The sequence below is a fragment of the Onychomys torridus genome, chromosome 5 (genome assembly GCF_903995425.1).
Source record: "Onychomys torridus chromosome 5, mOncTor1.1, whole genome shotgun sequence".
Taxonomy (NCBI): Eukaryota; Metazoa; Chordata; class Mammalia; order Rodentia; family Cricetidae; genus Onychomys; species Onychomys torridus.
In genome coordinates this window covers 125836237-125862355 of record NC_050447.1, presented here as the reverse complement: position 1 = coordinate 125862355, position 26119 = coordinate 125836237, and the positions used below count along the sequence as shown (strand labels likewise).

At 47.7% G+C, this 26119-nt stretch overlaps 1 protein-coding gene across 1 annotated transcript in view; it reads left to right on the top strand.

Annotated features, from left to right (window-relative positions):
* Ror2 (receptor tyrosine kinase like orphan receptor 2) overlaps window positions 1–26119 on the top strand; it is a 186036-nt gene that overhangs the window by 93414 nt on the left and 66503 nt on the right. The gene's annotated exons all lie outside the window — the stretch shown is intronic.

Below are 26119 nucleotides of genomic sequence, written 5' to 3'. Positions count from 1 at the left end.
GTTGACTGTTGCTGCCAGGCGAGTGAGACTCATGCTCCCACCCCACCTGTTAATTTTGTGGGAGGATCCCATAGCCCAAGGCCTCAAGCCTCCTCACCACTTTTTTTTTTTTAAAGATTTATTTATTCATGTATTTTATGTGAGCAGCAGAAGAGGGCACCAGATCCCATTACAGATGGTTGTGAGCCACCATGTGGTTGCTGGGAATTGAACTCAGGATCTCTGGAAGAGCAGTCAGTGCTCTTAACCTCTGAGCCATCTCTCCAGCTCCATTCTCTCCACCTTTCTACCTCTACCTACGCCTACCACAGAGATGCCATGCTGCTTTTTTTTTCTTTCTTCTGGTTTTTCAAGACAGGGTTTCTCGGTGTAGCTTTGGTGCCTGTCCTGGAACCCTCTCTGTAGACCAGGCTGGCCTTGAACTCACAGAGATCTGCCTGCCTCTGCCTCCCGAGTGCCGGGATTAAAGGTGTGCACCACTGCTGCCCAGCGCCATGCTGCTTTTCAGATCTTACCAGAAGTGCTGATATTGACCAAGGGCTCCTGGATGTACAGAGGAGCCTTACTGAGAACACCATCAGGGTGTGTGTGTGTGTGTGTGTGTGTGTGTGTGTGTGTGTGTGTGTGTGTGTGTGTGTTAGGGGTGATGGAGAGAGGGTTTCTAGGCAGGTGCAGCCCCCATGTGCCTCTAGTTGCTGATTTTGCTTTGTTTTCAGGCGGTGGGTGAGGGCTGGGACAGTGTGTATAGAAGATGGCAGTGGAGCCCTTCCCCAGCACTGCAGTAGATGTGAGACTGTGAGTCTTCCTAAAGAATCACTGACTTGGGGGTGCTTTAAGCTACATAAGCTGCTTTGAGGGTGCAATAGCATGCTTGAGGATTGAGGCACAACACAGACTGCATTAGCAAATGTCTTTTCTCTGGCCCCACTGGGTCGATGGAGAACTCTTGGAAATGAGATGAGATCGGCGTGTTTGATTGCTAACAGCGAGGCCTCTATTTCTGCTGCATCCCACAGGAAGGTGTACCTGAAGACCCGGGGGCCATGGGCCTGCAGGGCCCTTCTTGGGAACCTTATTTCTTCTTGTGTTGTATGACAGACCCCGCTGGCTTTGGGGCTCCTCCTCCTGCCCACACACTCACAGTGACTTGTTTTCTGCCCAGAGACATAAGGCAGGACACATTCCTGGGCCAGACTGGAAAAGCATTCATTTCCTGGCAGCGAGCTTGGTCCTGTTATAAAGTGGTCTCCCGTGAACAGAGCCTGAGCTGTGGAGTTTTATTGGGGCTTTGCTTGTCTTGGGCCCCATGGGAGTCCATAGCTGCAGCAAATGGACCTTTTCAGCAGACCTGCATGTGTGCAGTGGACCACACCTTCCTCGGTTTCCCAGCCAGTGGTAGGAAGTTTTGTTCAACTTTTAAATCACAAAGGATTTCCACACCCTTTGAGAAGGACTTTCAGGTTTTCCTTGGAATTCTAGGGATTATGATAGAAAAAAATTGTTATTTAGGCCACACCTGGGCTTGGGTACAACATGGACCTTGCCAGTGCTGTTGCTTCTTGTGACACTCTCGGGGGCATTTTGTTTTTGCTGTGCTATGTCTTAGTCATTGACTAAGATATATGTATATATCTTGATTAAGATATATAGCTGCTGCCCAGGAAAACTGGGATTGGACATAAGGGACTCAAACCTGTAGTTGGAGACCTTCTCTCCAGGTGCCACCAAGCCCTGTTAGTCCAACAACCCATTTGTAAAATAAACACACAGACATTTATATTATTTAAACTGCTTGGCCATTAGCTCAGGCCTACCATTGTCTAGCTCTTACTCTTATATTTAGCCCATTTCTATTAATCTATACTTTGCCACGTGGCTCATGGCTTACCAGTACCTTATTTCTTTGTTGTCATGGTGGCGCCTGGCCGTGTCTCTCTCTCCACCTTCCACTTCCCAGAATTCTCTTCTCTGCTTGTCCCACCTATACTTCCTGCCTGGCTACTGGCCAATCAGCATTTTATTTATACAGAGTGATATCCACAGCACAAACCTTAAACTGGACTGGCTTTAAGAGCTAGTGGTCAACCAGTGTGTGTGAGTTGTGGGCAGCTGGCCTTGGGCTGTTCACAGGGCTCTGGAAACGAGGAGAGGAAGTATAAGGACAGAGTTCTAAGCAGATTCAGAGCAAAGTGGATGTGCTGGAGCTGTGTACCATAGAGAGCCCAAGAGAGACACAACTGTGGGTTCCCATAGCTTACAACTCCGTGTCTTGTTCCCCAAGAGCTCCTCTGTGCTGGTCTCTCCCAGTTGTAAGATTTACAGGGCATTTCCGTGATGATCAGTATGCTTTGGAATGAGACCTGTTTTTATTCAATACTCATCAGTAGGAGGTGGCCACCTGAGGCTGGGGGCTAGGTCATAGGAAGAGGTCACACTGCTTATGCGTGTGATACATTTTCCTAAGAGTTGGACAGAAAAAGTGTTTTAATGTATGTTTGTGTAGCATGGGTATGTATGTATGCTTGTGTGGAAGCCAGAGAGGGGTGTGTTGTATCTTAGGAGGAATCCTCATGGCATCTTGAGACAAGTTCTTCCCTGGGTCTGCAACTTCCAAATAGGCTAAGCTGACTGGTTAGTGAGTCCCAGAATCCCTGGAATTAGTAGCCTGCACTACCAAGTCTACTTTTATGTGGCTCCCGGGGATTGACTAAGGCAATAAGTGCTTTACTGACTGGGCTGTTTCCGAGTCTTGAGATGCTGTAATTAAACCACAGTGAGGGAACATCTCTCTAAGTTAAATCAGAACTGACCCTTCCAGCAAGGCTCCGGGGTTGGCTCTGGGCTTTGGCCTCATAGGGTAGAGGGTACAGAGTGAGCATCCAGGTCCATTCACTTTGGGGCTTCAGGGTCCCCTTGGAGTCAAGTAGAGCTGACCAAGGGGAACCCAACAGGAGAGCTGATACTCACCAGGGGTTGTCTAGCTCCCCTCTACATGCTGGCTTATGGCTTGAGCAGTTTCTCCAAAGAAAGGGAGTTTCTGTGCCAGGTGTATGGACTAACTTCACGCATAAAAGAAAGCTCTGGGTATCCACTGCGCCTGAAGTCCTTTGAAGGTAAAACAGGAATTTTGTTTGAGTGTCTTGAAGGGTTGGCTGCTGTTTTCTGGGAGGGATGGATGGTGGATTCAGTCAAAGCTCCCAGCAGTAATGTGGGCACCATGCACTCAGTGTGTTACACAGATACCTAATGGTGTATGGCAGAAACCTGGAAGAGAAGGAACTTGCAGACTATAATGAGCCAGGGTCCTGGAGCCCTGTGTAGCTCTGTGGCTAGTGGTGAGGCTGAGTAGCAGTGCAGCCTGGTCCTACATGCTTGTCTGATGGTTGGGTTAGTGGCAGTGCGTCATGCCTTTTGTCCATCCTGGAAAGAGAGGGGCCAGAGTTTCATCATTAGCTCACTTTTCCTGTTGCCCTGAGAAACTGATGCAGGTCCTGCAGGGTTGTTCAGTGCTGGCTTTTGCACGTGGCTTTGCTATTCAATTTGGGACTATTGGTGGCTTCCTACTGGGAGAGCTGTGCTAGGCTGGTCTCTGGGGCCAGCACTGCCATAACCCCTCTTGGTGTCCTTTTCCCATATCTGGACCTCCTTCTCCTCCCCGATGTCTGGGATTCCAGGTAGCTTCAGGTTCCCTAGGATAGAAGTGACATTTCTGGGTGCTGACAGATGGCTCAGCACTTAGGAGCCTATAATGCTTTTCCAGAGGAACCTAATTTGGTTCCCAGTACCTATGTTTTGTGGCTTACTACTTATAGCTGTAGCTCCAGGGGAGCTGGCATCTTCTTCAGGGCGCTAGGGCATTAAACTTATGAGTACACACACATACACACACACACACACACACACACACACACACACACACACACGCAAAATGATGATGATGATGATGATGATGATGATGATGATGATGATGATGATGGGGCTGGAGAGATGGCTGAGATGTCAAGAGCACCAGCCGCTGTTCTAGAGGACCCAGGTTCTGTTCTGACCATCCACTTGGCAGCTCACAGCCATCTGTAACTCCAGTTCTAGGGGATCCAACAACCTCTTATGGCCTCTTCAGGTATTAGGCCCATATGGTACACAGACATACAACACAGGCAAAACATGTATATACATAAAACAATCATTTTAAAAGATATTAAAAATAAGGCTTTAAAAAAGAATTTGAATTCTGTTTCTTACCATTGTATTTGGGTGACCTGAGTGGGTACAGCCAGGGTTCAACTAGAGAAGCGAAAAGTGGCCAGAGCTGAAGATGAGGAGCTAAATGTCACTAGGGAATGACACGTGGTGGTTGCTGACAACATAAAGAAAAGAAGTTTATGTGGCTTATGACTCTGGGGCTCAGGAAATCCAGACAAGGTGACCATATCTAGTGGGGGTTCCCTGGGATTGTCACTCTATCAGAGAGCAGAAGGGACAGTGGGTATCGTGAAGGGTCTGCCTTACTTTGTTATAGCTCACTCGTATTAATCTGTCCACAGAGCCAGAACCCACAGAAAGGCATTGACTGACCCATGAGGGCTCCCCACTCATGACCCCATCTTTTCACCACCAACTCCTTGCCACTTCCAGCATTGCTCCCTTGGTGACCACACCTGTGTGTGAGTTTTCGGAGGACAAAACACATCCAGGTTATAACCGGAGGCAAGTGCCGTGGGCAGGTGGTGTGGACGGACAGCTAGAGCCTGGGTGGAGAGTGAGGCTCAGTCTCTAGGTGGGTTGCTTTTTCCTCAGTCTCTATCATGCCTTTGAGGAAAGGGCTCACTAGGTTGAACTTCCTGTCCAGATCACTTTGGGCATGCTTTTTATTTAAAGTCAGCATGGGCCCAAAGAGATGGTTCGGTGGTTAAGGTGTTTGCCACCAAGACTTGCCAACCTACGTTTGATCCCTGGAATCCGCAGGATACAAGGAGAGAACCAACTTTCACAGCTTATTAAACTTCCATATGAATACCATGGCACATGCATATGCATGTTTATACACTCACATACACACATACAATCATGTACTCTTATACTCATACACCCCACACACAATCACAGACACTCCTACACTCATATATATAGATACACATATAATCACACAATTCTCTCTCTCTCTCTCTCTCTCTCTCTCTCTCTCTCTCACTCTCTCACACACACACACACACACACACACACACACACACCCCTGGAGATGGAACCAAGGCTTCCTGTAGGGAAGTGCTCTCTCACCGAGATGCATCCTGGCACCATAGATTTTAAAGTAGTGAAACCTACCAACGTCAGCACATCCCTGAAGATCAGTGAATACTGCTGGTGTTGCTGAGCTGTGGGCTATCCCAGGCTCTATGAGATTCACTCAGGGAGCCTCTGTTCTTGGCCCAGGCCTACTCAGTTAGCTCTGTAGTGGTTCTGTACAGTCAAGGTCACCCAAGGTCAGCATGTAAGTCCGAGAGATGGAAGGCCAGCTTGTGGCCCAGCCTGCCCGAAGTGTCTTTGGCCTGGGGATTTCTGTCTTGGGTTTTCCCCGTTCTTGAGTCAGGAACTTTGTGTTTCTCATTTGGTCTTCCAGACCATCCTCAGGGGTGGAAAATGTCCCACCTCTGGTGTGATGCATGCAGCCTTTCATCTCTTTACAAAAAGCACACAGCTTGCTACAGTTGAAATGGTTTCTGTTGACCTAGGTATGAGTCTGGGAAATGACCAAGGTTTCAGACTCACATTCATAGGTGTATTTCAAAGCTGGGTGTGGTGGTGCCCACCCATGATCCAGGCACTGGAAGGTAGATGTATGAGGATCAGGAGTTCAAGGCTAGCCTCTGCTACCTACCAAGTTTGAGGCCAGCCTGGGCTATCTGAGATCCTGTCTCAACAAAACAAATTAAAAAAAAATCATGGGTTTATTTAAGAAAAAGTAGCACACAAATCTTTGCTTCTTCCCAATAACTTCTTTCTTAGATTCATCCTGTCCCCATGCATGTGTTCCCGCTTAGGTTCTTGTTCTTAGAACCTATAGCAAACAATGTTGTGTGAGTAATGTTATACAGACATTTTAAGGAAGTGTGTTTTGCTGAATCCTTTCTGCTTATTCAGGGCCTGATATAATTGCTGTAGCAGTTTGATAACTGTTTTTCCAATTTAGTGATTCTACACATGCACCCATGAAAATCTTTAAATTGATTGTTGCAAAGTAATTTTTCCTTTTAATATCTCAGCATAAGTGTCTGTCAGTGGCTAGGTATACTATAATAATAATAAGACCACTGTTCCCTCTATAAATAAACCGCCACCCACTGCGCCCCAGTTTTGGGAGGATGGTGGACTCGCTCTAGTGAATCCACAGAGCAGCGGGATGTGCACTGTTAGCACCGGGTGTTCCTGGATTTGCTTCTGGGAACTATGCTTGCATTGTAAGATATAACTTAATCACATAATCCGTAAGTCCAGTGGACCAGAAGAAAGGAAATGCTCAAAGTGAAGGCTTTGAAAGTAGAAAATATGGAAAACTTGTTTAAACAGTTTCTGTTGGCCCAAGTCTAAGTTCTAACACAGATTGATCAGGGTTTGTATGCAGACTCGTAGGTGTATTTAAACACTTCACTGTTAAGAAAACCAAGCCAGGAAATGGATGATAAAATATAGGTGATTTATGGCAAAAGTAATGCAAACAGCAGTCAGTAGGCACTTTTTTTTTTTTAAGCTTAGAGAAGGGGTGGGGGTGCTGGGCTCTACGTCAGCAGATAAATTATGGTCCAGTGATGTTTCTAGAGAGTATGGAGTATTTGCTGTATCTGTGCCTAGGGTTCTGTGGTTCTCAGCTCCGGCTTTGTCCCTGTTAATGCTCCACACCTGTGAACCCCAGTTCCTTGGTGAGAAGGTACAGACTGCTTAGATCAATGGCTGGGTGCTTGTTTCCTTGACCCCTGTCTGGTGACTTACCTTCTCTCACTGGCTTCAGGTAGTGTGGGAGGTCACTCGATATACCTGAGGCTGCTGCCTCCCGTGGGAGTCTGTGGTACTTACAGATGCACATGCTCAGAGAGTTGTCACGATGGGATAGTGTTCATTTCTGCCTCATGGACTGTCCTCCATGGAGTGACCAGCCTGCAGTTCAATTTGTTCAGAGGTGAGATGTGTGTGTGCTCGTGTGTGTGTGTGTGTGTGTGTGTGTGTGTCTGTCTGTCTGTCTGTCTGTGTCTGTGTGTCTCTGTGTGTGATGTCTTGTTAATGTCCTCTGAGGTCATATGAAAATGGAAATCTCTCTTTTGTTTTGTTTTGTTTCAGACACTTCAAACTGGGTGATGGTGAGACACCCTAAGGCTTTTTTTTTAAGGAAAAAAAAAAGATTTATTTTTATGTCCATTTGTGTGTGTGTGTGTGTGTGTGTGTGTGTGTGTGTGTGTGTGTATGCCACATATGTGTGGGTGCCCACAGAAGCCAGAGAGGGCCTATAACTTAATCACATAATCTATATGCTTGAGTTACAGGCAGTTGTGAGGCACCTGGAAGGGTGCTGGGAGTCAGACACAAGTCCTTGGGGAGACCAGCAAGCACTCTTAACTGCGGAGACACCTCTCCAACCTGACTCCAAGGCTTTGGGACACCCATTCTGACTCCAAAATATTAAGGGACTAAAGGATGAAAGGATATCTTGTTCTGTTGTTATTTAATATCCATATACCAAACTCAAACATCAGCCATATAACCTGAATATTCCTGTTAACATCAAAGTCAGGTAAAAATTCCTTTGTGAGATGCTCTGTACGTCTCGTGCTAAAAACTTTCTGTGAATGCATTAATAAATTTGGATAAAATGTACTGAAAAGCACATTTTATGTATAGGGAAATGTATAGACGGAACATTCTATCCCCAAAAGCAAAACCACCATAAACTGCATCACTGTATCACCAAATACATGCAAGTGATGTTGAAGTAATCCAAAGCTTTGCCAGTCAGAATGGAGATGTGTTAGCATAATGAAAAGTACTAGAACTTAATAATTCACGCTCCAGTAGACTGAATGTTTTAAAAGATGCCAATTTTTCTGGTGTAGCCGACTCTCATAATAGCTTTCCGTCTGCCAAGAAGTGAGCAGCCTCCTTGTCCATGTACTTCCGCCTGCTGTGCCGTCATAGTCTTGGCTAAGTGACCCTGCAGCCCGAATAAACTGTCCCTCCTTTGTCACAGGCTCTGTGACACTTGTGAAACTGAAGACGAGCTAGGTCTCAGGCATTGGCAGTGGGTGTGTAAGTTGGACTCATCTGTTTGGAGAACATTGCAGGCCGTGCATACAAACCGCACTTCTCTGTCTTGACGTAGTAATTCCAATTCTAGAAACCCATTCTGGAAAAACAGAAACTATTTACGAGTGGGTTGCTGACCCTGGCTTCATTTGGTGCAGCAGACAGTTAGGTGATCCCTGCGTTTAGAGGCAGGGGAATATCCAAGTACACTTGGTGAGAGACTGTGTGCTTTGTACTGTTGTTACTAACACCACGACCAAAGCAATGTGGAGAGCGGAGGGCTGATTTTCGCTTACAGGTTTCAGTCCATCATGGAGGGAGGCGAGGCAGGAATCTGGAGGCAGGAGCTAAAGCAGAGACCGTAGAGCTGACTACTGACTTGCTTCTTTTTTTAAATTGTTCTTTACATTTATTTTATCTTTTGATAATTTTATACTTGAGCTCTGTTTAACATCATTTCCACCCCACCCACTTCCCCTCCAACTCCTACAGTATCACTTCCTTTCAAATTCATGACTTCTTTTGTTACTGTTTAATTATGATTGATCTATGACTCAACACACACACACACACACACACACACACACACACACAACCTGCTGAGTGCATTTAATATTGTTTGTGTATGAATGTATTTAGGGCTGAACACTTGGGAATGGATAACCTGTCAGGGGCTCATCCCCAGAAGAGAAAAATGAGACCTTCATGATGACATCAGCTAGCTTTCTTCTGCAGCCCTGGCCTGTCTGCCTAGGGATGGCGCCTCCCACAGTGGGCTGGACCCTTCTACATCAGTTAGCATGCGCACAGGCTGATCTGATGGCAGCAATTCCGCAGTTGAGGTTCCCTCTTCCCAAGTGTGTCAAATTGGCAACTGAGAGTAACCATGGCAGTGGCAGAGATGTAGCCATGCGAAACACCACATTAAACCACAGCAGGGATCTTTATTAGAATACTCTTTGTAGAGATACAGGAATGTTTGTACAACACACCATCAATCTCATCAATTAATACACTGGAAATGTGTTTACCCACAAGGCAGTGTACTAGGCCCATGGGGGTGTATTGCGCATACATAAGAATTGCCTGTGAGAAGGAGTCCTGAGGGGGAGTGATAATGTTATTAACTTAATAATGTTATTGTTGTCAATAATGAAGACTTCACTATGCCAAGGGACTCTAATCTTGTAATAAAAGTGTTTGTACCAATATGTAGAGTATATAATGTAATTTGGGAAGCCAGAAAGAAAAGGACCACAGAGAAGTTTTCTTTATTCATTATGCTGTCCACTACTTTCAATTTTGTTTAGTGACAGGGTTTCTCTGTGTAGCCTTGGCTGTCCTGGAACTCACTCTGTAGACCAGGCTAGCCTCTGAAAGATAAATAAAAAGAAAAGGAACATGACTGTTCCTAGGTATAGTGGAGGAGAAGGTTTATTATAGATATGATGGAGAGGACAGCCAGAGGCAGGGACATCTGGGAGAGTCCAGAGTGAACATGACCCTGAGCCAAGGAGGGGTCAGAGGAGGGGGAGGGGCAGAGAGGAGAGCCAGGTGCAGCAGCCAGGAGGCCCAAAAGAGAATAAACAGAAAGGCCAGGTAACTAAAATGGTTGGATTATACAGGGAAGGGCAGCTGGAGGAAGAGCAGCCGCCCAGCCTCTGGGCTAGAGAAGTTTAGGGTAGGGTGAAGTATGCCTGCCAAGAGGGACCTGTAACAGTTAGGGACTGCGGGGTGCAGGGAGAACCTGGTGGCCAGTGTTTGCCTTGATAAGTTAAATAGGCACCTCAGCCTTTTGTCCCAGATTTGAAACCTAACAGCCTTGAACTTACCAAGATCCGCCTGCCTCTGCCTCTGGAGTGCTGGGATTAAAGGTGTACATTGCCACTGCCCAGCTCAGAAATTTTTATTTTTATAAAAGCTGACTATGCTTTAGCGTGTGAGTTGGCAAGGCACCATCCTCCTATTTGACAGATGAGAACACTGAGGCCTGGGGCTTCATACTTCTTGGAATCAGTGAGCTGGATTTAAACCCAGGGAGTCTAGGATATCTGCCACAAGACAGTGCTTCACATACAACAACAGACACGGTCGGACACTCCTTCCTCCCAAAGCACAGCTGCGTGAGCAGTGCAGGTTGGGAAGCCACTGGGGAGCAGGCCCTTCTGGACCAGAGCTCAGTAGCCACACGTAAGTCTCCATGCCGGCTCACTGTCTGTTTTGTTCTTGTGGCAAACAGCGGTCTGTGGAAGTGAACTCAGTCTGGTGTGGCTGAGTTGAAGTCTCCTCTCCCTCATTTTCCAGCAGTGTGGGAGCCCTCCTCACTCTCTGGGACTTGTCCCTGTCCTCCCTGGTGAGGGAACCCCATGCTGAGCTGACTCAGATGTCCTGTGACTTGAGGACTGTGGCGTTGGCTTCATGCCCCATCCCATGGTGGGTGCCGTGTTCCCGCAGGCTGTTCCAAAATACTTGAGCTATGGAGAGGGGATGTGGCTGAGTCGGGAGAGTGCTTAACTAGGAAGGCATGAAAAATCCTGGGTTTTATCCCCAGCATCACATAAAACAGGGTATGGTAGTTGTCTTAGTGGGAGTTCTCATCGCTGTGATCAAACACCATGACCAAAAGCAACTTGGTGAGCAAAGGGTTTATTCTAACTTATCACTCAGCTCAATCCCTTATCCAAGAGGTCTGGGTAGGAACTCAAAGCATAGACCCAGAGGCAGAACCGATACAGAGACCATAGAGGGGTGCTGCTTCCTGGCTTGCTCAGCCTGCTTTCTTAGAGGAGCCAGGGCCACCAGCCCAGGCATGGCCCCATCCTCAGTGAGCTCGGTCCTCCCACACCAATCATCAATAAAGAAAATATCCCACAGGCTTGCCAGAACACAAACAAACAAACAAACTCTGTATATCTGGCCAGACGTGGTGCTCATCTATAATCCCAGCACTCAGGATACGATGGGTGGATCTCTATTTCAGGCCAGCCTGGTCTACATAGTTAGAAAAAGAACTGTGTATGTCTATGGGCCTGGCAGCCATCCACTTATGCCCAGTACAACGTCTCAGGGCTCAGGGGCCTACACGTTTGTTACCTGCGCTTGTGTGTTTCCACCATGGGAAGCTAGAAGTGTCACCAGCAGGCTTCATTTCCACCTGAAGATCCCTAGCATCCATTCCTGCCCTCTCGTTTCCAAACCACCTCTCCTTACATGGTGTTCTGGAGCCCTGTTGCTTAGCGCTAACCTCTTCTATTCCTGAACACCTCTTTTGCGTGTAGGGAGGGCTTCTGTGTATTGTGTTGCCAATGGTAGAAATAATATTCATTTCCCCCCTTTGGTCCCCTATGTCTGAGGCCACAGAGAATCGCTTAGGGTCCCAGCTGTATGGCTTGATGTGGGAGCATGACCAAAGCCTGGTGCTCTCTTTTCTCCCGTTTTTGTGAGCCCAGAGGACCCTGCCGTTCTGTAGGCTGCTGGTCCCCGCAGGGAAGGGGGTTCTTGTTTTGCTGGAAGAAACACTGCTTGGCAGGGCACCACAGCCCCTCCCGGCTGCCTGCAGCCCCCTAATTGCAAACACATGGGCTAGTCCCCCTCTGAGGACTCCTGATGAGGGCTGTGTGCATCCCACCCCTGGTGTCCTGTTTTTCGTCAAGGAAACCGGGGTGTCATATACCAGGGTCAGAGGACAGCTGCTTCAGGTGGGGAACAACAGCATTTGCTTGCATTTTGTCTTCCTCCATTTCCTGCAGCACTCATGGGGAAGGCCTTTGAAATCTCTCTCCTTTCCCCTCTTTTCCTGACAATGTGTTTGTGATTACAGACCTCTGAGTGTGCTGTCTCGAGTAGGGAGGCCTTTCACACTGCGCATGTGTGTTCCTCCCCACTCCTGAGAGAAACCTATTCATTTCCCCCTGATGGACTAGCCAGGGCCTTGCCACCCTCTGGACCTTGAATCTCCAGGAGATTCCACACCGAAGCCATGAGTGTGTCAGGGGAATCTAATAGACTTGCTGTCCAAAAGACCTGGGCTTATTCTTTTGGTTGTTTTGAAATGGCCTTTCCTAAAGCCCAGGCTAGCTTTGACTCACTCTGCACTAATAATCAAGGACGGGGCTGGAGAGGCGGTCATGTCAACCTGAGGACAGGATTTGAATCCCTAGAACCCGTGTGTCCTCATTTGCTTTATTCCAGTGATAAACACCATGCTCAGGACTGTGGTCATAGCTCAGCAATTAAAAGCAGTGGCTGTTCTTGCAGAGAACCCCCCAGCTCCCACATGGCTGCTTACAAACATCTGTAACTCCGGGTCCAGTGGGTCAGACACCCTCTTCTGGCTTCCACGGACACCAGGCACGTGGTGCACAGATAAATACACACATACACAAACAAGCAAAACTCCAAAATACCATGACCAAAAACAACCTGGGTAGGAGGAAATGGTTTGTCTCACGTTGTCCACCATAGAGGGAAATCAGAGCAGAAATGCCAACAAGGCAGCAGCTTGAGGCTGGACCATGGAGCGATGCTGCTTATGGCTTGTCCCCTAAGCTACCTTTCTTATAGAGCCCAAGCCCACTTGCTTAAGGATGGCACCGCCCACAGTGGTATGACATCTATTAACAGTCAAGAAGATGCCCCATAACTCAGCCACAGGCAAATCTGATGACGACAGTTCCTCAGCTGAGGTTCTCTCTTCCTGGCTGTGTCAAGCTGACAACCAAGGTTATCTATTTTACCGTGTAAATGCCAAGTGGCTGTGGGGGCCCACTCGTAATCCAGCCTTGGAAGGCGGAGACAGGAGAATCTCAGAGCAACCTGGCTAATGGGATTATCCATATTGGTGTGCTCTGGTTTTGACTGAGAGACCTTGCCTCAGTGAATAAGATCCATCATTCTCCACTACAGTTCCTTGTGGTGGGGAAGGAATAGTAGCAGGATCATGAGGAGGCAGCTGGTCACATGGTATCTACAGCAAGGAAGCAGAGAGATAAACAGTGGTAATCAGTTCACTTTCTCCGTTTTAGTTAGTCTAAGACCACAGCCCACAGAATGGTGCTGCCCACAGTGGACAGAGCTTCTCATTGTAGTAACCTAATAATAGATGTTCATCGTAAGCATACCCAGAGGCTTTTATCCCAGTTGATCTAGAGACAATCAAGTTGAAGATATTAGCCATCACAGGTGCCAAAGAGATCTTGCTACTTGCATTTGTATTGTTAACCCATTGGCCAGTAGCGGAACCCCCAAACCCACCCACAGGCTCTGTGGATGCATGGTTAAGCTGCTGTGCCAGCACTCAAGGTAGCATCCATTGGTTCTACAGAGAACCACAGGGCTTCTCTTGCTTTTCTCCCTCCAGGAGATCCTGGTAGGAATGATTCCGGTGTGATAATCATGCCATTGGACCTTAAGGTTTCAGCCAGCACCTGGGGTCCAGGAGATGGCAGGGGCTTATCGAGAGACTTGGCTGGTACGAGGCAGGTTGTAGAGGTGGGTGGAGGCCCAGATCGTAGCTTCGGGGTGTGTATGGCATATGCCAAGGTTGTGCAATTGCAAGCAAAGCTCTCTTTGAGGGGAAGGAAGAACTTCAGCCATGCGTATCAGACAATGGCAATCTGTCATCTTGCAAGTGGCTAATGTGCAGTTCTGTGACACAGATTTGAGTAATTAGAGGATTTGATCGCCAGCCATGTGAAACCTAGACGAACATGGCTCTCCGTTCTTGGAAAGAAGTCAAAGACTGGGGCCATTTGAGCGAGTCGTGATTTTTGAACGTGGCCACAAGCGAGATTGATTTAACTTGGCAGAAACTACAAAAACAAACATGGGTTGAGAACAGCAAAGGCTCTTGTGATCCTGCCCTGGCCTTGGAGAAAAGGAAATGCTTTGTCAGTTGCACCCAGGGGCTGGAAGGCTGTGAGGCTCCCCACCCCCACCTGAGGATTTTAGTCTGGGACAGTTATAAACAAAACCTGGAGACACTCACATAGCTGCGGCCCCTCCCCTTCCTCCTTCAGTGGGTTACCAGCTAGCTGAGCCGTTCTTCTCCTTTGGCTTTTATTCTCCAAGTAAGTCTTAATCGAGATCTTTAAACCCAGCCTTGACTTTCTTTCCATTGCCAGGGATATCAGATGAGGGCCTCGTCTTTGTGAGATGGCCTTGGGACTGTTCATTCAAGGCTATCCCTGTTGGTGGGTGGTGGACAGGGTGTTTGCTTTCTGAACTGGTGGCCATGGTTGGTTTCTGAACAGGTTGGTCCTGGTGTCCACTGCCTGGATCATTGTGGCCCACAGAGGCCCATGTCCCTGGGGTGGAATGCGCTGTTCATGGGCCTTCCAGGGCTCGACCCAGTGAGCAGAGGCCCTTCCCTGCCTCCTTGTGGTAGTGACAGTCTCTTCTAAGACACAAATGCATCCAAGGGTAAGCTTATCCTGACTTGCTGGACCCAGCTGTGTTGGTTGATGGTGCTGGTGTGTAGCCATTGGGCTGTGGTGGCTTCCCAGAGCCGCTCCCAGGGCTTCATTAGTGGAGGTCTGTTACTGTTGTTTGAGGTTGAGGCAGGGATGCCAATTCGCTACATAGCAGTCTTCCTTGCCGGGGAGTGCTGACTATATTAGAAAGGAGGTTAAGCATTTCACCAGGCCCAAGACCCTGGAGGAGCGCAACAAGTTTGTGTCATTTTTGAAGGCGGATGCTGACATTGCCCAACTCCCTGCTTCAGGGCCCTGTGGCAGGAAGGAGGGGTATCTGGTAACAGGCAGAGCCCCAGCCCTAGTGTTTTCCCCACTGGGAGTTCTTGGTAGCCAAGGTGAGCCTTGAACTTCCTATTGCTAGGAAGAAGACTCATACTGGTCCTCCTGCCTCCATCTCTTAGTGCTCGGATTACAGGGTGAGCCCACGTGCAGTTTGTGAAGAGCCGGGGATCGAAGCCAGGCTTCCACACATGCTAAGCAAGCCCTTGATCAACTGAGCCATACCCCCAGTCCCCCGCCTCTATCTTTCCTCAGAAGTGCTCTCGGTCTCCACAGTAACATGAAAACCTTGAAATACATCCCTTTCAAGGTCTTGCCACATTTTTATATTTAAGAGAACAGACTCACTGTAGTCCAGTTTGCTCACACAGTGATTGCGAGTTTTCCTCCTGTCTTAATTTTGAAAAAAATTAGGCTCAAGATCAGTTATAATTGGCCCAGGAAGGTCTTTGCCCTGTTGTAGGTCTTTTTCTCTCTGGAGGAGAAATAATGTCTACTCACCCCAGATAGGGTGCGGATGACAGAAACAATGTAACAATGCTACCCCAGAGCAGCGAACCAGTGAGTTTATCCAGGGATACTTAGAGGAGCGCGCACAACTTGTGAGTGGTTCGGCCACTAAAGACAAAGTATTCTTTTTCCCCAATGACTGATAAAGGCCGGTATATCTTGGGGAGGGGTGTAGCCTCATAAACTCTCCCCCTGTAACTGTTAATGGCCTATAAATCCTTGAAGGGCAGGGCCTGGTGAGTGCCTATCCCTCCATCCTGAAGTTAATGGGCCTTTCCTTGTGCAGGTCTCCTTGGGGTGCTCCCACCACAACCCCCACCCTCCACACCCTTGCTTCTTTAGCTTGTTCACCCCCTGTAGATGGTGTTCTGGTCCCTCTCTAGAACACAGGATATCATTTAAGGGGGGGGGGGCTGGGAAGTCCAAGAGCACAGCACCAGTATTTACATGACTTCTGTTGGTGACCTTGTGCTATTCCCCTTCCTACTGAAAGTGTCATGGCAGGTTTGTAGTGGGGGTGGTGGTGGCTGGGAGGGGGTCAGGGGCAGACTGCTTTATTAGAAGTCTGTTCTCCAGATGGCAAATTCACTTCTTGAAGAAATGCATTGATCTCTCTCTCTCTCTCTCTCTCTCTCTCTCTCTCTCCTCTCCTCTCCTCTCCTCTCCTCTCCTCTTCCTCTTCCTTACCAACCCCACCCCCATCAACCCTCATCCATGTAGTTCTGGCTGTCCTGGAACTCACTATGTAAACAAAGCTGGCATGGAACTTACAAGGATCTGCCTGCCTCTGCCTCCCAAGTGCTAGGATTAAAGACCTGTGCCACCACACCGGGCTGCTTTGATCCCTCTTAATGACCTAATCACCTCTAAGATTTTTATTTATTGCCAGGTGATGATGGTGCACGCCTTTAATATCAGCATTCTGGAGGCATTGGAAACAGTTCAAGCTATTCAATTGTCTCATTTATCCAGAGGGCCTGCTCCAGCTGGAGGCTCCACAGCCTCATAATTCATGTGCTTCCATTTGTTTGGCTATTTGTCCCTGTGCTTTTCCAATCTTGGTGGTATCGTGTGTGTGTGTGTGTGTGTGTGTGTGTGTGTGTGTGTGTGTGTGTGTGTGTGTGTGTGTGTGTGTGTGTGTGTGTGTGTGTGTTGGGTATACATGAGCCACAGTGCCTGTGTAGAGGTCAGAGGACAACTTTGTGGAGATGGCTCACCTCTTCCACCTATCCATGGGTTCTGGAGTCCATCAGGCTTGCCCTCAGCACTTTACTCCTTCTCACTGGCCCCCTTATTTCCTTTTAAAGGCTTACCACCTCTCACTGTTGGTACACTGAGAACCAAGTTTCAATATCAGTTTGGAGGGGGTAAGCTCCATACTTACCTCCTATGTAAACCATAGGAGCCCACCATGCCATTTCCTTAGAAATAATGGCATCAGCCCAGTGAGGCCAACCAGCAGTAAAGCAACAATAGACGGGGTCGCAGATGCCAGTAAGCAGGGGCAGGAGGAGGTTGATGGAGTGTGAGCAGGGTGGGGTGCCTCAGAGGTGGTGCTGAAGACTGAATTGAAATGGCAGCTTTTAGAGGGAGATAGACCTTGAGATGAAGTGATGCCAAATCTGTAAAGTACACACTTCTACATCTTATAGGAAAAGCTAAGGTTCACCAAGTCCAGTAGGACGGTCAGGTGGCTACCTGGAGGAAAAGGCAGGGCTGTCTCAAGAGTGGAGGCCAGCCTTTTGCAGCTCTGGGGAGGATCTGAAGCTTTGGTTGGAGTGGATGTCTTTGTCAGGCGTGTGTGAGGAGGTATGGGCTTGAGAGGCCAGGGGTAAACTGCAGCTGGGGTAGCGGAGTTTGCTGTTAGGACTGTGGACAGGGAAGAGAGAAGAGGCTGGGCCCAAGTCTCTTCTGGGAAGAGACCTGAGGACTGATGCACGGGCCATAGGAAATCAGGAAGGGGAGTGAGATGGTCTCGACCAAGCAACTGGACAGAAGGAAGGCGGTGCTGCTTAACAAGTCCACTGAAGAATTTGCTGAAATGGGAGATTCTCAGACCAAGAACAGTGTCCATGAACAATCTTACAATGATCCAGAAAACCAGGGTTCATGAAAATAGACCCCCAGGTGGTACCTTCCATACCAGTATCCCTCCTGTGTGGGTGCTCCATTTGCATATGGATGCCATCTGTGTGGGTGCTGGCTGTTTCTGTATCGTTCTCGTGTTTTGGAAACATCTCTCTCCAGTCATCTGTCTGTTGCTGGGCCATGTGATATCCTGGAGTAACCAGTGAAGGTGGGGCTGGGGGCTGATCTGCAGGGCATAGTCCTGGGTTTCTTCAGATGCCATTACAGTTTTTGCTTGTGGGGAATCTCCCTGGAAGACTGTCTCCTCTTGGAGGCTGATGGATGAGGTGCTGTCCATTCTTCAGTAAGAAGATCCCTTGCTAGCTGGCAGATGATGTCTGAGGCAAGAACAGTATTTACAGTGTTTATCTGAAGATTAGTGAAAATCCTGTGATTCACTGTGAGCCTGTCAAAAGCAAGAGTCAAGTGAATGCCTCTGTCTAGTCCACCCACTTTACCTGCAGATAGTTACTGTTCTGCTCAGCATCATTTTCAAACTGTGTGTTCTGTTTGTTTTTATTAGCATGTAGTGTATTAAGTTTTGTTGCAGAAATTTCAAACAAAATTCTTTTCCATTAATTCTTTGCCCCTTAATTCTTCTCTGTCCCCTGCCTACATTGTCCCTTCTGTACTCAGAAGCCCCCTCTTAGTTCCCATAGCACGTTTTCTGTTCCCCCTTCCCCAACATGTCCCCCAAAATGTGGTCTCCTATCAAATTTCATAGCTTATACTCACAGCCACCTGTATAGTACATACATATAAACATATATGGCTAGCATTCATATTTTAGAACATGAAAATTTTTGGTCCCTGTATTGCAATTTCCTTTAAAATTGTTTTAGTTTTTTTTTTTTTTTTTTTTTTCCAAACGATCGGCCACTCTTTACTGTGAATGGAAATGCCTGCGGTTTCTTTGCTACTTGAGAGAAGCTGTACAGCTCTGTAATGACTGCTTGTCAGAGAAAGTTGCCTTATACATGGCCTGGGTCAGAGGCCATCTGTCATTTAAAAGTGAAATGCAGATCATTTATCACAGAGAGGGTAGTTGATGTTGTTGGAGTTCGTTCTTGAACTTTCTCTTAAGCCCATAGTGTAAGCAGACCTCACAGTTCTCTAGAATCAAGCTGCTTGCACCCACTGATCCTGCCTTTGGTCCAGTTACCATTTTTCTGTGCCTCGTTTGTTGAGCAGATGTGAGAGGATGTTTCTGAGCTGTTGCTGGTGATTTGGCTGGGTGTTTAGCAAGGGTGTCATCAAAAGTGACAGAGGAGTTTAGCTAAGCCAGGGAGACAAACAGAGTCTGGACTAAGTTCTTTGTTTTCCATTTTATATTCTAAAGACTCTTATTTCACAGTCATGTTCTGAGTGTGAACTGCCCACTCAGTGTCCTGCGTATTAACCCCCTCTCCCTTGTGCATACCACAGTGCTTTAGATGCAGGCCCAAGTCCCTTGTATAAAAATGCCATGGTGGCAGGGTGCGACGGTGTACACCTTTAATCCCAACACTCAAAAGGCAGGGAAAATGGATCTCTGTGAGTTTGAAGCCAATGTGGTCTACCTGATGAGTGAGTTCCAGGGCAGCTGTGGCTACATAGAGAGACCCTGTCTCAGAACAACAAAAATGCCAGTGCTCACACCTCACCTGTCCCTGTATTCTACACTTTAGCTCATCCTCCATTATTCATGCCAAAAGTAAAAATTACAACAGAGAGTTTCTCTATGGGTTTATTTCAATGTGGATTGAACCTAGGCCCTTGTACATTCTACAGCAAGTACTCTGCCCCTGAGCTACCCCTCAGCCTCACTTTGCAGACCTTAATAGGCTGCATTTCCATTTTAGAATCTAACAGCATCCAAAACAAAAATGGGTGCACATACCCTGCCTACCAGATGGGAAGTGCTATATTTTTAGCTAGAGAAGAGGAAATGATGTACATAAGACACGGGGAATGTTGTAGTAGAGAGACCGTGAAAACAGTGACATTTCCTGTCAGTCTGTCTTGAGTATGGACTATTTGACTGCTCATCTTTGATTTTTTTTTTTTCCAAGACAGGTTTCTCTGTAGCTTTGCGCCTTTCCTGGATCTCACTCTGTAGCCCAGGCTGGCCTCGAACTCACAGAGATCCGCCTGATTCTGCCTCCTGAGTGCTGGGATTACAGGCGTGCGCCACCGCCGCCCGGCAAAAGCAGTTTTTTCCTTTTTTCTTTTTTTGAGCTGAGAATCGAACCCAGGGCCTTGCGCTTGCTAGGCAAGTGCTCTACCACTGAGCTAAATCTCCACCCCTCATCTTTGATTAAGACTCCACTACTGACCATAGTTATCGGGTAAAATCTGTACATCAAGTCAGATTGTAGTTCACTATACAGGAAATCCCATAGGTCAAACTTCAGAGGTCATCTCTAGAGCAAACAGTCCAGCTAAACACTCATAACACCCAACACAATGTGAATGGCAATGCACAGTTGCACTGTCTGATGAGTTACTTTTCTGGTGGCTGTGACCAGATGCCTGACAAATGCCACTTAAGGATTCCTGCTCACAGTTGAAGTTGCAGTCCATCACGGCGGGGCAGGCAGGGCAGCAAGAGCAGGGGACACGGGTCACACTGCAGTGGTCACGTGTCAGGGAGCAGAGAGATGAACGCCGGTGCTCAGCTCACTTTGCCTTTTCATTCGGTCTAGGACTGCAGCCCATGGTACGATGCCTCCCACATTTGGGGGAGTCCTCCCACCTCAACCAATGTACTGATGTACTAATGTAACCTAATCTTGATCCTCCTCTGCAGACAGGACCCGAGGCGTGTCTCTTGGGTGAGCCTAGGACCTGTTAACCACGACCTCTGTATTAATTAGGGAATAACGACAAGAAAATGGTCTCTATGTGTTTAGTACAGATTCGACCGTCACGGGCCTAGATGCATTTCGCTCACAGGACCAGTGCTGCCTCCTCCATTTTGAGGCTGCAGTTAGTTGAATCCCAGGACACCAAGACCCAACTCTGTTAGCTTAGGCCTCATCACCTTCCTTTCTACAGAGTTCCGCTGTCTTCACATCATCTTGACCCTTGCAAGAGAGAAGCTGGATTTTTTTACTCCTGAGAAGTCAGGTGCACAAAGTGGTTATGTCATAGTTTGAGTGGCAGAGGGGGTCTGTAAACCTCAGGGAGCTGGAGTTTAGCTTTTCTTTTAATTTGTGGATTTCTTCCGAAGTGTGAACTGAGCAGCTGGACGGCTTTTGTGGTCAGTTAGTGTGAAGGTTTGCTCCTGTTTTCTGTTCATATGACATAGCTAGATGGAACCGTCAGTCAGTGGACAGTGAGGAAGCCATTGTCCTGCCCTGGCCCTCCAGAGTCTCTCATGCTGAAGCCTAGGGCCACCGCTGTCCTCACAGCATGCACACAGGATAAGGACAGGGACAGAGTCCTCTCTGGAAAGATGACAGAGCCTGGCTGCTTCATACTACTGGGGGAGACACTTTCCAGTGTCAGAAACAAGCCAGGGTGAAACATTTAATTATTTATTGTGTGTATTGTACCCCTGTTTACATGTGTGAAGGTGATACATACACATACAAGCATGCACATGAAGGCCAGAGTTAGACACTGAGTATCTTATGTAATTGCTCTCCATATTATTTTTGAGACAAGGTCTCTCACTAAAAGTGGGTCTCACCATCAGGCTAGACTAGCTGGCCAGGAGCTGTGGAGATGCTCCTGTCTCTGCCTCCCCAACATTGGGATTACAGATGTACCGCCATGCTTGGCTTTTTATGTGGGTGCCAGGGGTGGAAACCCCGCCCTCATTTTTTGAATGGCAAGCTCTTTCCTAATTGGTCCATCTTCCCAGCCAGTTGATGTAACGTTTGAGTTTACAGCTTCTCCTTTGGGAGAGAGCATGCCATGCAGTTCCCAGTGAGCGTTACACCGTTGCGGTTTGTAGCTGGCTCTGGATTTCTGCCACACTGAGCTTTCCCGGTGGCCTTTGCTCCTTCCTGGCATCCAAGGGCTGCTCTGCTTGGGGAGACCTGCTTTTTCTCAGGCCATAAACACCCTTCCCTGAGAACTGTGGCACAAGGGAGAGTCAGAAAAGCCTCTGAGATCTGTCAGAGCTGGCCTAGAATTCATATTTATTGGTACCAATGGAGTCTTCTGGAGGATGCTCTGGGCTCAGGGCTGGGATTGGTTTTCCCTGACACCCCATTGTTGAGAGGTTCCTCCTGTGTCCAGAAAGCAAGTTCTGCCGTGTGGGCCTGATTACAGTCCACAAAGACCCTTTCTTGTGTCTTGGTCTCGCCCTGAGTCTGTGCTTGACTCCTTTCATGCTGTGGGTTCTGCGTGCTGTTCCAACGATGGCAAACCTTCCCCAGCCCAGATCCAACATCCGGGAACAGTCAGGGTACCAATTAAACAATCTGTGTATGTAATGAGCCCTCCGTAACTGAGAGCATAAATTCATACAGACTAGTAGGAGTTCTGTGGAATGAAAGTTTAGGTCTGTGAAAGCACCAACAACACTAATTTGTAGGCTTTGTACTCGCAGGGGTGTGAGTGATGTAAACTGTGGGAAGCCAGTGTTTGCTCGATGTGTATGCTGAAGTTTGTCTCGTTTCCTTCTCTTAAGGGGGGACACCACTTGCCAAAAAATATTTTCATGTTTTATTATAAAACTATAAAGATATGTGTATGCAGGGGGCATGGGGTGTGTGTGTGCACTCAAGTACAAGTACCTGCAGGGGCCAGAAGAAGGCATGGGATTCCCTGTATTTGGAGTTACAAGTGATTGTGAGTTACCCTCAGGTTACTGGGAACCAAACTTGGGGCCTCTACAAGAGCAGCAACCCCTCTTAACTGCTGAGCATCTGAACTACAAGAGCAATCCGGCCTTTGATTTATTATTATTATTTTATTTGTTGAGTAAATATTTTGGTGGCTTCTGTCCATAGGTACCTGGGCAAGACTGACTTGGGCAATAGTGATTAACTGTACTAAGGAGTGCAGTCGGTGATATCATAACTCAGGATAAGCCGCACAGTTCTGTGGTTAAGGAGAATTAAGTAGGAAAAAGGCAGCTGATGCCAGAATGCCAGGCTGATGGCAGAAATGGAACCCGATGCTTCTCTGCTTTCAGGGCTCACGAAGTGGAGCCCTGGATGTGGGCACAGTCTCCAGCTGCCTTCCCGCCACTGTGAAAGTCACATGGAAGATACTTGTTTTTATATCTTGGTCAGAAGGCCTGAAGAAGGAAGCATTTTTCTTTATAGGAGAAAGGGACTTGGCCAAGAACTGCAGGTGTAACTGAGTTTCCTGACCACTGTCCCACTTCACACACAGCCAGCTCCAACCCAAGTGCCATTTATGAGGCTCCAGTGTTCAAGGCAGGACACTCACACACTCACATGCCTGACACCCCCCCGACCCCCAGAGGTGCTGATCCTGTCTTGTGTTTGGAAAGAACATTTGATGTTGATTTTCACACTCATTTTGACTCTGTGGACTGACTGGCATCTGAGGCTCCCTGAGGTCTCTCCTCCAGAGCTCAGGGGCATCATTGCTTTGAGGTTACTTAACCTATGTGGGAAATATGAGGTTTGGGTGCTGCTGACCAGTAATTCACTCAGCCTGCTCGTTTTCGTCTACATTTTCTTTTCCGGAGACTGGATCTGGGTAAACAGAACTGGAGGCATTGTGTAGGTGGGGCAGAAATGAAGAATTCAAGGATCTGAACAGCACACCAAAGCAAAGAGGGAGTCAGGGCTCTTGGAAAATCAGGAGAATATTCCCCTCCCCCGCCGCCAAAATGGGACTTACATTTTAAAGTGTGTCAAGAATTTGTTTTTGTCTGTCTGATCCTCTATCACTGCTCTGTGTGTGTGTGTGTGTGTGTGTGTGCGCGTGTGTACTGAGCTTTCCTGAGAATTAAACCCATGACTCTGTGTATGTTAAATGGATGTTCTAGCACTAGCTGGCCTTCTTTCAATTTTATTTTGAGACATGATGTTGCTTACGTGGCCCTGGCCGGCCTTGAACCTCTTGAAGCCACTTGCCTCAGTTTACCAAGTCCTAGGAGTGGTGTGGAGCATCACATCTGACCAGTTTGTTTTAATCGGGGCTGGTGACGTATGCAGATATGGACACTATTGTCATAAAAGAAGTTTTCATGCTCACAGACTCAATCAAGATACAGGAAGCCCCAGAGTGAGGAGGTAGAGGGGAGGAGGGCCTGCGTGAGCCCTGTGATTGCAGCTCTGAGGGAAATAGTGAGCAAGGCCCATCAATAAACACAGCATTTTGGGGCTGGCTCATTTGAATGAATCCCATGGCTTCTTGTCTTGAGCTGTGCCAGCCATCCTCTCCCTGGCCCTGAAGCGGCTAGGGCTAGGCACAGTGGCCTGGAATGACGGCGAGGGTCAGCTCATTGTTAAGACCCTTGCAGGTCATTGTTTGCTGTCTCTAGGCCACCCTTGGGACAGGCTGTCTCTCTAGGCTCAGCAAGGCAGCAGATGACAAGCGTCAGGAAACAAAGACTACTGCAACTTCCTCAGGGGGACCTTGCTGGAGGAGTCTGGAAGGAGGACCTGGGAAAAGCCACTTTTCTACAGTGGGTTGAACCAGGACCACCCTATTCCCCAGACCCCCCTGACCACAGGTCTCTTTCTCACTCCCTGCAGTGTGGTTCAGGTGCTCCTGGCAGCTCATTGGAGGAATGGCATTCCTACCTCTTACAGGTTCCTGCCCAGCAGGAGTGGGTTGGGGCAGCACTCAGGTGCCTCTTCCCCGGAATCCTGTCTTCTGATTTAGTCCAGCAGCTTCCCACCATGCCCCAGGCTGTGGTGATAACGGAATTCAGACTGGAGTTCAGCTTCCCGAGGTTCAAGAGGCTATTGGTGTGGTTTCCGGGGAAGAGGTTTAACAGCCATGTCATCTCTTTCCCTGTGAAAACCAAGCCTGGCCCAGAGCAATTCTGAGAGTGGATTTAGAAGGCAAACACGAAAAGCCGTCAGCACACACCTTCTGAGAAGCGAGTTTGAAGCCTGAAGCGCTTGCTGGATTGACAGGTGTGGTTTTGCCTGCTGCTTGAGCAGATGCTTTCCCAGCATTACCTCCTGTCATACACAGTCATTTGGTTATAACACGCAGAGGCCCAAACATACCACCAAGCCGGCTTCCCAGCTTTTAGCTTCCGACAGCTGCAAGCAGACGCCCTATATACCAATAGAAACAGTCAGCAAAGGAGTTGCTTGGTGGTTCCTGCTGGCATTGGAAAAGCCCTTGTGTGTGACATGGTAAGGCCTGTGTGAGCCACCCCTAAGGGGCATGGCCAGTGACTTGTAGGGCTGAGTTCTTTGACTGCTGTAAACATTCTAAGCACTAGAAAAAATCCTGCATAGATTTTTTTTCCCCCTTTTACTGCTGAAGTGTCACATGCATACCAAATTGTCCCTTTGAAAGCAGCCCACTTTTACTGTTTACCTAAACCTTCAAGCTTAGTTGTCAGGAGCCATGCAGCCTCGCCTCAGATCACCATATGACTACCTGTCCAATGGGTTTCCTTGGGGTAAGGCACCTGTGGAAACGGACTCTCACTTGGCAAGGACCAGTGGTCCCCGGCCAGTGTAGGAATTTGCAAAATTCATACCGCTTGCAGGCTCTTTTCTCTCTCACTATAGTGTTGATTCTTTGGGTGGTTTTTAGTTCTACTTTGTCAGTCACACATGTAAGAGTTCTAATTTTCCCTGGAAATTCTGTTCTTTCTCAAATATTTCCCCCTAAGATTCAGGTAGGGCCTAATGCTTCTCAAATCTATTATCTGGAATTAATAACTACCATGCCCAAGCCTTGGAACTTTTCTGACTCAATGGAAACGATTAAGTACATATGAGAAAACAACACTTGGAACATTAACCATGTCTCACAGTTCTGGAAAGGAGAGTAAGGCATGCATACACAGAATAGGGAAAAAGCCTCAGGAATACACATAGTGCCAACTGTTGAGAGTAAGTTCCCTGGACACCAAGCACATAGAATCAATGATAGGATCTAGTGTGATCCAATGGGAAAAATGCAATGTAAAGTATGGGATGGAGAGATCCATCTTTACCATATGTGGTAGCTTATATTGGTAGAAGAAGTACGGTATAGTGGGATGGGAAAAGAAGGCCTTATCAAAGTCTGCCTTTTACAGAGAGATTGAGACAGGGGACCCTCTTGTAGAAAAAGGAACTGGATAAAAGCTTATCTTGCAGACATGAAGGAATTGTCAGGGTTTGAATATTGTTGTCCTTTAAACATTGTACCCGTGTTTGTTACTTTTTAACTTTGTAACCACAGGTAGCTGCCAGCTGACATAAGTGCTGTGGAGCAGGATGTGTCTGACTTGGTATTTAGTTAAGCGTGCAAAAATGTTGAACTCTGTGTCTAGAAAAAGGTTATGTAGGGGGTGG